General features: G+C 45.3%; 1 pseudogene; it reads right to left on the bottom strand.

Moving 5' to 3' along the window:
* Nucleotides 1-10,115: 10,115 nt before the first annotated feature.
* Nucleotides 10,116-14,431, bottom strand: LOC101937708 (ferritin heavy chain A-like; annotated as a pseudogene).
* Nucleotides 14,432-16,474: the final 2,043 nt, after the last annotated feature.

The following is a 16,474-nucleotide window of genomic DNA, read 5'->3' as shown; positions in this document are numbered from 1 at the left end:
GAGGAGAGAGAAGGTAGCCACTGCCTATTTGTGGAAAAATTGAGTAATTCTATGTTCTATAAGGTCAACGTTACTCCTTTGTCAGGCCAAAGAGAATGTCCTTTGTTGTGTTTGCAAAGTGTCTTATGCAACAACTACACTCTAGAGCTGTAGCTGAAATCCACTATTCTCTCCAAGCACCACAACTAACACAGCAAGCTCCCATCAGTCAGCAAGAAGACTTGTTCCTAATTCTTGATGTTTAGATGGATACTACTATTTAGATGTGCAGACTGTGACATGTCTTCATCTTACCCTCAGCAGCACTCACACTAGGGTTTAATGTCGGAACAGACAGTCTGTTCACAAGCAAGGAAAATATGTGCCACTGTCTAAAGTGCACAGCAGTGCATATTATGGGGGAGTAAGGTGAATTATAGAGCACACCCAACTGTTACATGCTAACTGCCCCCACGTGGACAGTACTGGAGTGAATAAAAGGTATTTAGTTCACATTAACCATCCTCTTTCGAACAGGACTATATTCACATCAGGTAGGTACCTTTTAGGTCACACTGGCAGCATCCACACAGGGCAGTTAGCACGCAACACGTTGGAGTGTTCTGAAATTCACACACCACATCCTGCACACTGCTGTGCACTTTACACAAGTTCTCATGCTCATTTAAGTAGAACCACAACAGCCAGAGCTGGGACACATTTTCCTTATTACCCCACTCCTGAGCAGGCAGAACCAGATAGCCAAAGTTGTTCTTGCAGCTTTTTTTAGCTCCCCTCTATCACTCTGCCCAGAGGATGTTTGGGTAGCAGGCTTACTTCTGAAACTCATTATGCCATGAAACATTTCCAGGGCTAACCCTTATCTCAGCTTTATACAGGTAAGTAAACCTTGTTGTCAAGATAGGGACAAGAAAGTATTAGATCAGGTTGTCTGATGTGTCACTTTGTGCAAATCGAAAGTATGAGATACCTGTGGATGTTTCCTTCAGCGTTAGTCCCTCTGCCACATTGCAGCTTTGAGACTCCAGACATAACTGCTTAAAGAGCACACATCTGCCCAATTTTTGTTGTGGAACAGGAGCAGATTAGTTGAGTCATTCTGGTTTCATTCCTGAAGAGCTAAGTAGGGTCACTGATTACAGCATAGGGAGAAACTGCTTATATTGATTATCTGTTAAAAAGGTCAAAGGGCCTAGCCAGAAGCGGTACTGGTCATTCGACTCTGAGGTCACACATTCTGTTCAAGCCAATAATCTTCTCCTGTTACAGTGGGATATGACCCACTACACCCTCTGTATTAGCCTGCGGCACAACCTAATGCTGATAGCTCATTATGAGCTAAGAGGTTGAAGCATCATTAGGTAAGCCTCTATTGTTTAAACAGTCATTCCATTGTCTCAGCTGTAGTCAGGTCTACCCCATCCTCTGTTTGGAAAGTTCAGGATACTTACAGCCACTCTGCTTCCCACAATGTTTACTTAAGCCTTGCCCCAGGCCAGGCCCTACCATTATTAGTCTCCAGTGCTCAGCATTACTCCGATATATTCCCAACAAGTCCCCCTTGCATCCTTCTCATGCTGAAGCTAGACTGACTCATTATGTTAACAATGGAAGCTACTTCATATCTGAGAAGCAAGATTTATTTTTGGATGGTAGAGAGATACGTCTCCCTTACATTTATCTTATTATGAGATCATCTAGCAACAGCTAAATACGGTCAAAGATAATGGGCTCCTAACCTAAGTTCAGGCCTCTCTTGTTCTTTTAATTAACTAATACATAAGAATCTGTCTCTGCAGCCCAAGCTAACGAACATTGTTTTCACACATCTCCTGTCCTTTCCCAGAGTCCTAGTACTTTGATCGTGATGACATGGCACAGGACCCAGTTCTTGAAGGAGCAGTTTCCTTCATAAGGACAGGGAGCCAGCAGCGAGTTCCTGAAATATCAGAACAAGCAAGGGAAGCAGACAGGTGCAAGGTCAAGGTTCTGTTGCCTTTAAGCCCTAGCTTCCTTTTCTGATTCTGTAATCACATGCAGGAGCATTCAGACTAAGATTTAAGTGCACTGTTATGGGGTAAATCAAGCCACTTAGAGAATTTAAGACTTCAGTCTGGTTTTAAGTGAAGCATTCAGAGTAATGGGGAATGGTAGTAATTCCAAAGGGGAAAAAAAAAATCCCTACACTACACATGGAATTGGTCTGCTGGGTTATTGGCACCAACCTGGAGGTACTGGCAGCTCAGTTCTCACCACATGGCAACATTACCAAGTCTATCACCTCTTTAAAACCACTGTAGTACAGCCAGATTGTGTTGGTCCATTTCTCTATTGCAGAGAGTTTCAGGATTGCCAGTAGGTGATGTAATCAAGCCCTAATTACTCCCTTGGTATAATCACACTTCACAAGTCATTAAATAGATCCTCCACCATATATAGTGGGAGCTTTTCCCCCATAAGAAACAAAGTGGTTTATGTTATTCAAAGACAAGTCCAGGTCTGGGGATTAGAGAACTTTATTCTCAGCATTTAAGGATTTGTCAAACTATTCTTTGCCCTGGATACAAGGTTCCAGGGAAGCATAAGGCATTCTGAGTCTCTGCTGTGCCATTCAGCTGCTCTCCCCCAGGGTGAGCTTGTCAAACAGGTACTCTCCCATGCCACTCTGGGGCACTCCCAGGCACTTCAGGTTGGTGAGGTGGTCTCCCAGCTGCTTGATGGCTTTCACCTGCTCCTCCAGGTAGTCAGACTCCAGGAAGTCACACAGCTGTAAGAGGAGACAGAGGATGGTTAGGTCTATGGACTCACTCTTGCTCTCTAGTATGTAGTATGGCATTTAGTAACCCCCATTTTGGGCATTGTGCCAAGAAATGGTGTTGAAACAATGAACTACAGGACAGTTCAGAGTCTCTAGTACTGTAAATGGTGTGGAATCCACTGTACAGATAGAAGTAGCTAGGAAACAGGGCTGTTGGCAATGAGATTAAGATTATCTCAAATTTCATGTGCAGTAAATGGCTCATGTCACTTGAGAGTGGGGACATTCACCAGTGACCAGGGTATGAAAACCCTGTAGTGGCAGAAATTCAGAAGCTAGCGCAGCTTCTCATCAACCTGGCATTTTTCCCTGAGCTTTGGAAGCTCTAGAGAGAGGCCCTTTGAGGAGTGGTTTTCAAGACACACAAAGGGCAGGTAGGCACCTTACCCTCTGGCTTGGAATACAACATATGCTCCTGCCCTCACCACTCAATGTGTAAAAGACAGTGAGTGGCATGTTGAATATTGCAGCATAAAAGGGATTTGTTCTTGTTAGTCCTGTGTATAAAGGGAAGACTTCTTAAACACGGAGGGGGGAGAGGGTATGTGTGCATGGTTTTCCTGACCATACTCAGGTGAGGGTCATTTCTGCACTGGGCAGCTTGTATAGGTTCAAAGCCTGGCTACCTTGTGCCCAGGGTAGGAAATTAAACATACTGTGACTGTCTGATGTTAGATCTATGCATTGTTACTGCCCACAAACATCCCCCGTTTCAGGGCTGCTTCAGATGGAGAAGTAAATCCCCCCAGACTGTCAAAGCAGCAATGCATGTAGTTACTGCCTTCACTCTCTCCACTACCATACTCACATGAGGGTCATTCTTCTCCATAGCCAGCTTGTGCAGGTCCAGGAGGACCTGGTTTATAGTCTTCTCCAGCTGCAGGATACACTGCAGGACCTCCAGGCTGTTCCCCCACTCATCCCACTCTGGCTTCTGTTGGAGAATAAAACACCTCAGGATGCTCACTGTAGAGTGTAATTTCACAACCAAGGCAGCTTTCCACCCCACCACTAACAGCACTGGGCATCCCTATATTTTCATATTCTATAAATACAAAACAAAGTAGTTGCTTGTGAAGTGAGGGAGTAGATGGTCAGGTCACAGGTAAGCAAGCCTGTTCTGTGCTTTTAGCCAACACCGGCTCATGTATCATCACATGTCCATACTCACCCTTTACCATAAGATGGCCAAAGTCAGATGCTCCTGAACCATGCAGCTCTCCCTAATTTGCTACAGAGATCACTCTTAGAAGTGCTATGCCTGAACAAGGCCCATCACTTACTCCTAGAGAAGAGAATTAGAACTACACCGCAAGCACAGCTACGAACCCCATTCTCTGAAGTCCAGTTTGTGAGAGCCCTCCTAAGGGGACAGTGTTACTTTGTTGCTTACCTTGATGTCCTGCAGGACAATGAGCCCCCCCCCCCTCGCTTGCTCTGATATTTCAGGAGTTTCTCAGCATGCTCCCTCTTCTCACGGGACTGCTCTTTCAAGAACTCAGCCATATGCCTCAGCGCTTCATCATCGCAGTCAAAGTAGTAGGACTGAAGAATAGCAAATGAATGTTTACTGACCTGGGCTAGAGAGATAGAAAATTCTGGCATTTTATCTGGACTAGAATAGCAACCTAGAGACCTTAACCTAGGTTTTCAGCCTATTGTGTTGGTAGACTCTGTACTTGGCAAGAAACACTCCCTGTGCTTCAGGCTGTGCAGCCAAGGAGCATTCATCCCTTTTGGTGAACAGGGAATGGAAACAGAGTGAAACGAGGTGGCAGGCCAGAGATGACAGGGGAGCTTGGGCTAGAGCTAGGAATCAAAGCCAGACTTCCCAAGTCTCCCTCAGATAGCTATATTAAGTTCCCAGCATTCAATCCTGTAAGAATAAACTCTCTAAATGACATCATTCTGCAGACAACACATTAGTCTTTCCATAGTCAACTCAGATTTATACAAATGGATTTCTGTAGCCCCACAAACTATATGCTATCCTCAACTGGAATTAATTAGAAATTAGGGACTTAGAAAGCAAGCTTAAAAAAAAAAACCCCACACCCCACACAACCCTTTTAGAAAATGAAGCCCATCTCTCTTAGAACATAAAGAGACAAGAATTTGTGTTTAAAAAAAAAAAGAAGAAGAAAAACATTTACCATGGACAGGTAGACATAGCTAGCATACAGCTCCAGGTTCGTCAGGTGATTAATAGCAGCCTCACACTCATCATGGAAGTTCTGACGCACCTGGGACTCCATTTCTAAATCTATCAGCTCTAGCCTTAATTAACAATAACAAATATCAATAGACCCCACTGTGTTCAAACGCTGCTGGCACAAGCACACAGCCTAGAAACAGAATTCTTCCCTTAGCACAAGCTGATATAAATACTGCTCAGAGGAAACTTTACTGTGCTTTACAGATACTACTGCCCAATGAAAGTTCCCTTCCTCCCCAAGACACCAATCCGCATTGTAGGTTTGCAGAATTTGCACTGGTGAGTAGCTGACTCACCAGCATGAACGCTCCTGTTGCCATTATACCCCCTTGAAAAAAAAAAAAAAAAGGAGGGAATATAGAGACTCCCAGAACAGCACATTCAGCCCATTTGCTGGTTCTTGATCAATCCCCTCCAGTGGAAAGAAGGTGCAGAAAGAGGAGGTGATGCCATGATACCCAGTGCGTTCAAGCTCCACTGTTTCCCACATGGACCTTGTGAGAGATGTCAGAGGTGTTTAACCACTAGAAGCATGGCCTGCCATATCTGTAGCTGGAGTTACTTCTTGATGCATTCAAGAATCCCAGGGTCTGTTAGGACAGAAAGTGTAGCATGGACATTTCATGATAAAATGGGGACTGTGACATAGGCTACATCTACACTACAGGGGGGGGTCGATTTAAGATACGCAAATTCAGCTACGTGAATAGCGTAGCTGAATTCGACGTATCGCAGCCGACTTACCCCGCTGTGAGGACGGCGGCAAAATCGACCTCTGCGGCTTCCCGTCGACGGCGCTTACTCCCACCTCCGCTGGTGGAGTAAGAGCGTCAATTCGGGGATCAATTGTCGCGTCCCGACGGGACACGATAAATCGATCCCCGAGAGGTCGATTTCTACTCGCCGATTCAGGCGGGTAGTGTAGACCCAGCCATAGAAACAATGGGAGGAATCAGCACAGATGTGGTTCCCACCTCTGTCTGTCTTTCAGGTTCCATAGCCAATCTCACATACTCCAAACCCATGTGATTCATGCCAGTCAGTCAATGACTTCTTCTACTTTCCATTCTTCTACCCCTTGAAACAAATGTGAATAAGAAAACAGATTTGATCCAAAATCCATAGCAAGCACAGGCAGAAGCACAGAAAGAGAAAACACTAAAAACAGTCACCTCCATATACAAGCAGCCCCATTACTGTAAGGTGGTTCAGGGAATTCCATGGAATTTTCTAACCTTGTGTATGCGGCTGCATATTTAATAGCTGGTATGAGGGTAATGCTTTTATTCAGACTCTCTTCAGTAAAGGACCAATGTTTACTTTCCTTCAGACAAGCTATGCCTATCTAGTCTCAGGCATGAGTAAGTAATTTAGGCAGTGTTGTCCTATTGCGTTCCAGGAAGTGAGTTAGGTAGTGTTATTTTAAGCTGGCAGAAATCTTCATCTCATCCCAGCCTTTTTGACCAGCTTTCCAGACTTCTGTGATTGTGTAACTATCCTGTCTCGTGCTGGAGAATATGGGGTTCGTATTCTTTATTCCCCTCTGAAAGGGAACAGCTTCTCACTTCCTGCAGGACTTGCTCCTTGGGGCGATATCTGCCACAACAGAGGCTGGGTGGGCAGTGGGAGCAAATGTCCAAGCACAGGCTGATGGGAAACCTCCCTGGAGCTCCCATCCACTTTATTTATACATGACGTAAACCTATCATGGCAGAAACATAGATGTGATATACAAAAGCAATGTAGCAATTTAAATGCAGGTTATTTATCTCACTGTCTTTTCTTGGTCTGTTGGGCTCTAGAGCAGCGTTTCCCAAATTTGGGCCATTGCTTGTGTAGGGAAAGCCCCTGGCGGGCCGAGACGGTTTGTTTACCTGCCGCATCCGCAGGTTTGGCCGATCGTGGCTCCCACTGGCCATGGTTTGCTGCTCCAGGCCAATGGGAGCTGCTGGAAGCGGCGGCCAGTACGTCCCTCAGCCCGCGCCGCTTCCAGCAGCTCCCATTGGCCTGGAGCAGTGAACCACAGCCAGTGGGAGCCGCGATCGGCCAAACCTGTGGACGCGGCTGGTAAACAAACCGGCCCGGCCCACCAGGGGCTTTCCCTGCACAAGCAGTGGCCCAAATTTGGGAAACACTGCTCTACAGAATCCAATGTGAAGCTTTGCAGAAAGAATGAAGAGATAATCATTCAGAGAGTGGGTAAGCAAAAGTAGATGGGAACCTGGGAGGCTGTGACCATGAGATGGTCAAGTTCAGGATCCTGACACAAGGAAGAAAGGAGAGCAGCAGAATACGGACTCTGGACTTCAGAAAAGCAGACTTTGACTCCTTCAGGGAACTGATGGGCTGGATCCCCTGGGAGAATAACATGGGGGGGGAAAGGAGTCCAGGAGAGCTGGCTGTATTTTAAAGAATCCTTATTGAGGTTGCAGGAAAAAAACATCCCAATGTGTAGAAAGAATAGTAAATATGGCAGGTGACCAGCTTAGCTTAACAATGAAATCCTTGCTGATCTTAAACGCAAAAAACTTACAAGAAGAGGAAGATTGGACAAATGACCAGGGAGGAGTATAAAAATATTGCTCAGGCATGGAGGAGTGAAATCAGGAAGGCCAAATCACACTTGGAGTTGCAGCTAGCAAGAGACGTTAAGAGTAACAAGAAGGGTTTCTTCAGGTATGTTAGCAACAAGAAGAAGGTCGAGGAAAGTGTGTGTCCCTTACTGAATGAGGGAGGCAACCTAGTGACAGAGGATGTGGAAAAAGCTAATGTATTCAATGCTTTTTTTTGCCCCGCTCTTCACGAACAAGGTCAGCTCCCAGACTGCTGCACTGGGCAGCACAGCATGGTAGGAGGTGACCAGCCCTCGGTGGAGAAAGAAGTGGTTCAGGACTATTTAGAAAAGCTGGACGAGCACAAGTCCATGGGGCCGGATGCACTGCATCTGAGGGTGCTAAAGGAGTTGGCAGATGTGATTGCAGAGCCATTGGCCATTATCTTTGAAAACTCATGGCGATCGGGGGAGCTCCCAGATGACTGGAAAAAGGCTAATATAGTTCCCCAGATCTTCCTTCTTCCCTTTTTTAAAAGATGGGCACTACAGGCCAGTCAGCCTCACCTCAGTCCCTAGAAAAATCATGGAGCAGGTCCTCAAGGAATCAATTCTGAAATTGAGGAAAGGAAAGTGATCAAGAACAGTCAGCATGGATTCACCAAGGGCAAGTCATGCTTGACTAACCTAATTATTGAGATAACTGGCTCTGGATGAGGGGAAAGCAGTGGACGTGTTATTCCTTAACTTTAGCAAAGCTTTTGATACAGTCTCCCAAAGTATTCTTGCCGGCAAGTTAAAGAAGTATGGGCTGGATGAATGGACTAAAAGGTGGATAGAAAGCTGGCTAGATTGTCAGGCTCAATGGGTAGTGATCAATGGCTCCTTGTCTAGTTGGCAGCCGGTATCAAGTGGCGTGCCCCAAGGGTCAGTCCTGGGGCTGGTTTTGTTCAATATCTTCATTAATGATTTAGAGGATGGCATGGACTGCACCCTCAGCAAGTTTGAAGATGACACTAAACTAGGAGGCGTGGTAGATACGCTGGAGGGTGGGGATAGGACACAGAGGGACCTAGACAAATTAGAGGATTGGGCCAAAATAAATCTGATGAGGTTCAACAAGGACACGTGCAGAGTCCTGCACTTAAGATGGAAGAATCCCATGCACTGCTACAGACTAGGACTGAATGGCTAGGCAGCAGTTCTGCAGAAAAGGACCTAGGGGTTACAGTGGATGAGAAGCTGGATATGAGTCAACAGTGTGCCCTTCATGCCAAGGCTAATGGCATTTTGGGCTGTATAAGTAGGGGCATTGCCAACAGATTGAGGGACGTGATCATTCCCCTCTATTCAACATTGGTGAGGCCTCATCTGGAGTACTGTGTCCAGTTTTGGGCCCACACTACAAGAAGGATGTGGAAAAATTGGGAAAAGTCCAGTGGAGGGCAACAAAAATGATTAGGGGTCTGGAGCACATGACTTATGAGGAGAGGCTGATGGAACTGGGATTGTTTAGTCTGCAGAAGAGAAGAAAGAGGGGGGATTTGATAGCTGCTTTCAACTCCCTGAAAGGAGGTTCCAAAGAGGATGGATCTAGACTGTTCTGTGGTAGCAGATGACAGAACAAGGAGTAATGGTCTCAAGTTGCAGTTGGGGAGGTTTAGGTTGGATATTAGGAAAAACTTTTTCACTAGGAGGGTGGTGATGCACTGGAATGGGTAACCTAGGGAGGTGGTGGAATCTCCTTCCTTAGAGGTTTTTAAGGTCAGGCTTGACAAAACCCTGGCTGGGATGATTTAGTTGGGGATTGGTCCTGCTTTGAGCAGGGGGTTGGACTAGATGACCTCCTGAGGTCCCTTCCAACCTTGATATTCTATGATTCTATGAAGACAGCAGATCATGTCAGAAAATAACATGGCTTTCAACCCAAGAAGCAGAATTCTGGAGAAGACAAGGACTCACCCCTCCCATACAGGACAGGGCATTCAATGAAGGAATTGCTCACATTAGTCCTGGACATACTCACAGGGGTCATTCTTCTCAGTAGCCAGCTTGTGGAGGTCCACTAAGGCCTGGTTCACAGCGTTCTCCAGCTGCAGGGCACACTGCAGAGCCTCCAGGCTGTTCCCCCACTCATCCCGCTCTGGCTTCTGTAATACCATCCAGGAAAGTGAATAAGGCCCTCGGTCATCTTAGATATTGCATATACTTGCATGGAGGGGAGGAAGGGTTAGGGTTGAGACTCATTTCTGCCAGTACTAGCCTCCCAATGTCTAGGAGTTTCCTAGGTTTCTGTTAATGCTGGTCGGGACTGACAGATAGCAGTATTACTACTTGACCACCAACCCAAAGCCAACCATTCAGCACCTCTGGACACATTTAAGTGGGGCTATTTATATTTTAAGTTCTCTTCTCCACAAACACCTATTACTCTACGGAGGTAAGCAAGTTAGGTGCCAAAACAATTATACATGAGCAATTAGACCAATCATAAGAGAAGGAAAATTCTGAGATATCTAGCCTACCTTGTGCTGGTATGTCAGAAACATCTCTGCATGCTCCTTCTGCTCATGTGACTGCTCCTTAAGGAACTTGGCCATGTGCCTCAGGAAAACATCATCACAGTCAACGTAGTAGGACTGGGGGAAAACAGTGTAAACAACGTTTACAATCTTGGGTTGTAGAGAGAAAGCTTCTGCATGTTATTTACATAGGCCCTCTCCTAAATTAATAGCCCTTTATATTAGGCACTATTTAGTAAGAGTGGTTGACAAGTAGACTGGGACCTTGTTTACTCAGAGACAAAGTTAGCATGAAGGATACAGATGCAGGAGTTTAAAGCACAATAGCTGCTCTGCACTGACTCCCTGCCTGGACAGACTCACTTCACATGACGTTTATTTAAGTGCTCATGCAGATAGGCCCATAGTTTGTAGCAAGCTGGGGTGTAAGTCTACCCCACACTAGTATGGCCCATCTCATGTGTGGGCAGTCATTGCTGCTAGAAACTAGACATCCCCTACTGCACTTTAAATCTACACCCACATTTAATAGACCTTCCCCCAAACTAAGTGCTTATTTAGACAAGCAGTGTTTGCTTAATATACTTTGTACTAAAATAGTGTCCACACAGAGAGCAAGTGCAAAGTATCTCATGTACATGAACTAGTTCAAGCTTCCCTCCACCCCCACGTAGAGCAGCGCTTTGATTTGTTACCCCTTTTTCAATCTGGGTTTAGGTTTAAGTTAAGTGCTGCTCTTGATTAGGCTTCCACTGTCCCCCTGGAGTTACTTGTAGGTGCCTACAGGAACAGCTTAGCAATCTTCTACTGTTTTCAAAATGGCTAGATCAATGGCACTTCATTGACTAATTGAGTTACATCGTAACAGGATTCAAACTCTGACCGAGACTAAGTCAGCTCCCACCCCACCTCCCCTTAGAGATTTCACAGTCTCTCCAGTTACTTAGTCACACCAGCTACTGCATAGCCCTAGTTAGTTTTTTGTGCTTCATGTAATACCCATTTCTGTCTGATGCACACTAACAGCCACTCACTCCCATCCAGCCTCGCCACAAGCTGACCTACCATCTGAGCCTTGTAGTAGTTGGACAGGGCTTTCTGCTATCAGAGCAAAGGGAAAGTTAGAGCCATCAGGCATAACCTTGGGCTAAAGGATGGCACAGTTTGTCATGAGAGAGGTCAGCATTTTTATGCAATTCCTGAGGGATACTTCACCCACGAGCATAGGATGTCTGAGGAATATCCATAGGCAATGTACTCCTGTACCATCCCCTCCTCACCTGACCGTCTGCTCTCAGTTTACTATGTTCGTTCCATACTAGCCAGTGATTTGTCAGCAAGATGCCTGTGGCCTCCTTCATCCCCACCCCAGTTCAACAGCACAATACAGACTTTAATAGGTTAGTCAATTTTATTCTCAGCACTTAGATGGTCATTGATACAGCTTCTCTCCTCTGGAAAAGAGCCAGAAGTGTTAAATGGGTAGGTCAGCTGCTCTTCCCCAGGGTGAGCTTGTCAAACAGGTACTCTCCCATGATATTCTGGGGCACTCCTAGGTGCTTCAGGTTGGTGAGGTGGTCTCCCAGCTGCTTGATGGCCTTCACCTGCTCCTCCATGTAGTTAGACTCCAGGAAGTCACATAGCTGGAGAAGCAGATAGGAGGTTTAGGGTATTAGACTTACTTCTGCTCTCCAATATTCAATACTGTAGATTTAGTGAGCCAGTGGTGCACATACATAGTTACACAAAGAGCAGCTTTCACTGCTGGTTAGCATGAAGCCTCCGGTGCTAGGCAGTTTTGAACAGACCTCCCTGAAGACTGTTTAGATTCTGGGAGTATGGATTTGCTTCACAGGTTTCAGGGGGCATGAACCTTACCTTTATGCACTTCATTTGAACAGACGTGATTACTCATCAGGTGCATAGAATGGAAGCTAAAGTGATTGAACAGAGCTACAGTTACCAGCATGATAATATCTCTAGTAAAAGAGGCTACTCCGTCATTTGTGCACAGATTAAGAGACAGGACATTAGACAGAGATTCAGTAGCACATTCTATTTATAACATCAATAAACCAACATGAAGAGCAGATATGTATGCTGTTTCCAGACATGCTTCACTAGAGTACTGCTACCTGGATTGAAAGCCAAGGACTCGCTCTCCCACACTGGGCAGCACATCCAAAACAGGGGATAGTGCATATTCTAGTCCTGGCCATACTCACACGGGGGGGAGGCGGGGTGTCGTTCTTCTCCATAGCCAGCTTGTGCAGGTCCAGTAGGGCCTGGTACACAGTCTCCTCCAGCTGCAGGGCCTCAAGATGGTTCCCCCACTCATCGGGGGGGATAGCTTAGTGGTTTGAGCATTGGCCTGCTAAACCCAGGGTTGTGAGGGGGCCATTTAGGGAACTGGGGTAAAAATCTGTCTGGGGATCGGTCCTGCTTTGAGCAAGGGGATGGACTAGATGACCTCCTGAGGTCCCTTCCAGCCCTGAAATTCTATGATTCTACTCTGGGTTCTGTAATACCAGCCAGAATAGCATAATAGATCCCCAACATTCTTAGAAGAAAAACTTACATACAAGTGGGAAAAGGTTAGGATGAGAACTGGGCAAGAAACACTTTTCCCATCTCTCTAAACTTTCCAGTTCTGCACTGGGATGAAACTGTGACCATCTGAAATTTCATAAAACCAAAGGGAGAGACCCAACCCAGAATAGCCTGTAGCCTGGTGGTTAGGGCACTTATCTGGGATGGGGAGGACTCGACTCTGCCCAATTTCTAGGGCAATAGACACCAAGATAATAGCTATTCTAAATTGTGCTTGGTCTTTTGCTAGAAAGACCATTCTAACAAGTGTTTTGTCAAAACCCATACTTTGAAACGGAAATGCTTAATCACTTTTCAATGAAAGCCCATTTTGAACAAACACAATGTAATGTAGCAAAGTAAAAAAAATCACACATTTTCTTTGGTCATACCTGCCAATAATAATCTCTCAAGGATTAAGTGTTTTCTAGTGAACATGCATCATCCACTAATAGTGATCAATAGCACTGCTATATTACTTCACCGCTAACCCCAAGCCTACCATTCACAGCTCAGACATTTAAGTAGAGCAGTTAGGAATTTAAATCCTGTGCTCCAGAAACAGTTTTACTCCTATGGCACTAAATAATAAGGTCACGTTAGGTCCTTAGACTTCCAGTTTGACTTGCTTATGTAGCAAAGCTCTATGGGAAATTCCTCTTAAGATTCCCATCTCTACAGCCCCCTCATATTTTCTCTTCACATAGCTAGAGAAAAGAAACCCTATTAGAGACTCCATTCCACTGACCTCCCACCACACGTGGTTAGGGACTTAGTTGCTCACCTTGATGTCCTGTAGGACAATATACCCTCCTTGCTTGTTTTGGTAGGTCAGAAACTTTCTCTACATGCTCCCTCTCCTCATAGGGCTGCTCCTTTATGAACTGGACCACATGCCACAGGGCCACATCATCACAGTCAAAGTAGTAGGACTGGGCAGACAGCGAAAGCAGTGGTGACGATTTAGGATATTTGGATTGTGGTAGCATCAGGAGGCTCCAGCTGAGATTATGGGCTTCATTATGGTATATAAAAACACCTTCTTGCCTCAGAGAGTTTGATAGGCAGCTGCCCAAGACCTTACATGTAAAATGTTACTCCTATGTTGGAAGTAAGGAACTGAGGCACAATGAGCTTAAGGACAAAGTTTTCTGAAGTATGTATGTGTCTCTGGCACTTGAGTCCCAGAAATGGTTAGCAGTAGGATTTGCATGTTTCAGAAGATTTGCCTTAAAATGTCCCTCTTAAGTATCACCAACTTCCTATGTTGGAGAACCAGAAACTGAACTCACTTTGATTAATGCATTGCACTGGTACTTGAGCTTAGTGATATCTTTAATCTAGGTCACCCTTCAAATAGTAATAGAGCTATTACTGCCTCTGACACCTAAACATCCCTTTCTCCATTTCCGGCCTCTAATAACTTCCCCCAAGTTTCCTATTAGCTCCACACTAGAAGTTGTAGAGTCACAAGAACTCATCTTTACAAGTGTATGTAATACTCTAGTTTCTAAGGACATTCTACACAACCAGAATTTCTCATTGATGGCTTTAAAACCTCAATAGCCTTAGATTTCTGCAAATGCCTGAATTCTAACATACAATGAAATATGATAATGTTTTTGTGAAACAGGCACTCACCATGGACAAATAGACATTAGCTAGCATACAGCTCCATGTTCACCATGCAGTTAATTGCAGCCTCATATTCAGCTCTGACGCACCTGAGACTCCATCACTATACCTGTGGGGTTGAACAGGGACGGGGATGTAGCAAAAATTTGTAACAAGAGCAAACACAACCCAAGCAGAAGCACAAGCCAGAGCCCAGGTATAAACCTTTCCTAGGCACAGCTGGCGTTAATACTGTTCAAAATAGGGTGTGGCTGTGACTGGCAGCTGCTGCCCATTAGAAAGTCCCTTCCTCACCAAGCCATTGCAGATGGGTGTGAATGAATTTCACTAGTGAATGGATGATTCAGACGTATGACATCTACAGTTAAAACCACACCTCTGACAAGAGCCAGGGAGCGGGTTAGTGATATAGAATGCTCCTGCAACTGGACATTCACTCCATTTGGGGGGTTGGGCAGGGGGTGTTGGTTGGGTTTATTTTGTTTCCTGGTACAAATTATTTTGTGTCCCACTGTGTACAAACAAATGTGGTTTCCTCACACTGGCCTGTAGAGATTAGAAGATAGAAAATGGTGGGGGGGGGAGATAGAGGTGATATCAAATGTATCATGTACAAATGTCACTTACTCTAATTCCTACTGAGGCATTTCAGAGCTCTTTACATAGGAGAAGATTGGCCTACTATAGGAGTTCTCTCCCAGAGCATTCATCTCTCCTGAATCCCACCATCTGCCATAACAGAGGCTGGAGCATGGATATATCAGATTAACAGTGAGAGACCAAGACATGAAATCAGACAGCTGCTCCATTGCTCTCATAGAGAGTGAAAATAGAAAGAGGGCAATTAGGTACATGTCCATTTCAGCTAATGGGGTTTTCCTCCTCTGACCTGGCAGACGCCCACACACCCAGCTCTCTTCTTTAGTCACCAGTGGGGCAAAATGTACTCTGTTCCAATAGGAAGAAATGTTAGTCTATGGCTCCCTCCCTTCAGCTGCTCTTGTTATGCTCACACCTCTACAACCCTTATTAAAATGTATTTATTACTTTGGGGGGAAAGGACCCAGCTCCTCCAATAATCAGTAATTGATGTACACAGCTCATATAAAGCCACACTCTCCCCTCAGGTATGTGTCTCTTGTTAGCAGAGCAGCTGAAAATATTGACTGGTCAGAAATCCAACGAGTCCACTTTCCCTCAAACCTTTCTCAGTTTTGCAGGATGTGGCTTGTTCCCACAACGGAGCTGTATTATCACTGTAATCCACACAGGCACCTTATCCAGAGTGCACATGCACATACTCTTGTGGTATAAGCCAAGTCATTCTGTTACACCCTGTCTTCTTATCAAACCCCTTCAATTCTAGGAGACAAGCTCTGGCATGTAGGAAACTGGCCTTCTGCACAGTCTACAGCACTCCTAGAGAGAAGCTCATTGAAGAATGTTTAGGTACCAGTACAACTTGAGCCTATACAGAAAAGGGGAAGTATATGAAATTGCTCAGGGGGGAATGTTATGCATTATAGCAAAGGCATTAACTGGCTTGTCTCTGCTGCTTGTTCCCAAAGAGTTGTTTGTTTATAATTGCATGCAATTTTCAACTTTATTTAACTAGCACCATATTTAATAACATACAAAAAACTAAAAGGAAGCCCCTGTACTATCATTCATTTATTCAAATTTATTATCTAGAGTGCATATTAAAACTGAATCTCCCTCACCCTACTAGTGTAGCAATATGTCATAAGAAGCTCACCTCCTATGCGGTCTTCCCACCTAAAACTACAGCTGCAGATCCAACAAGATGACAGGGAGAAGAAAAAGGAAGATCAATATGGTGAAAATTTCCACCACACCAAGCAGATGTACCCAGGAGAAGCACCAGGGTTTTTGGGTGCCCTAGGTGGGGGGTCCTTCCACGCTCCCAGTTGTCGTCGGCAATTCTGCAGCAGGAGGTCCTTCTGGTCTTCGGCGGCGGGTCCCAGAGCGAGTGAAGGACCCACTGCAGAATTGCTGCTGAAGACCCAGAAGGACCTCCGCTGCTGAATTGCTGCCCCCCAGGCAACCGCCTAGGTCACCTAAATGGAAGCGCCAGCCCTAGATGTACCATGCTTCCTAGAGGCATTCTTAGAGACATGCTTATG

This window comes from Chrysemys picta, chromosome 14 (genome assembly GCF_011386835.1).
Source record: "Chrysemys picta bellii isolate R12L10 chromosome 14, ASM1138683v2, whole genome shotgun sequence".
Lineage (NCBI taxonomy): Eukaryota > Metazoa > Chordata > Testudines > Emydidae > Chrysemys > Chrysemys picta.
The sequence above is the reverse complement of the archived record's forward strand: the minus strand, read 5'-3'. Positions and strand labels throughout refer to the sequence as shown.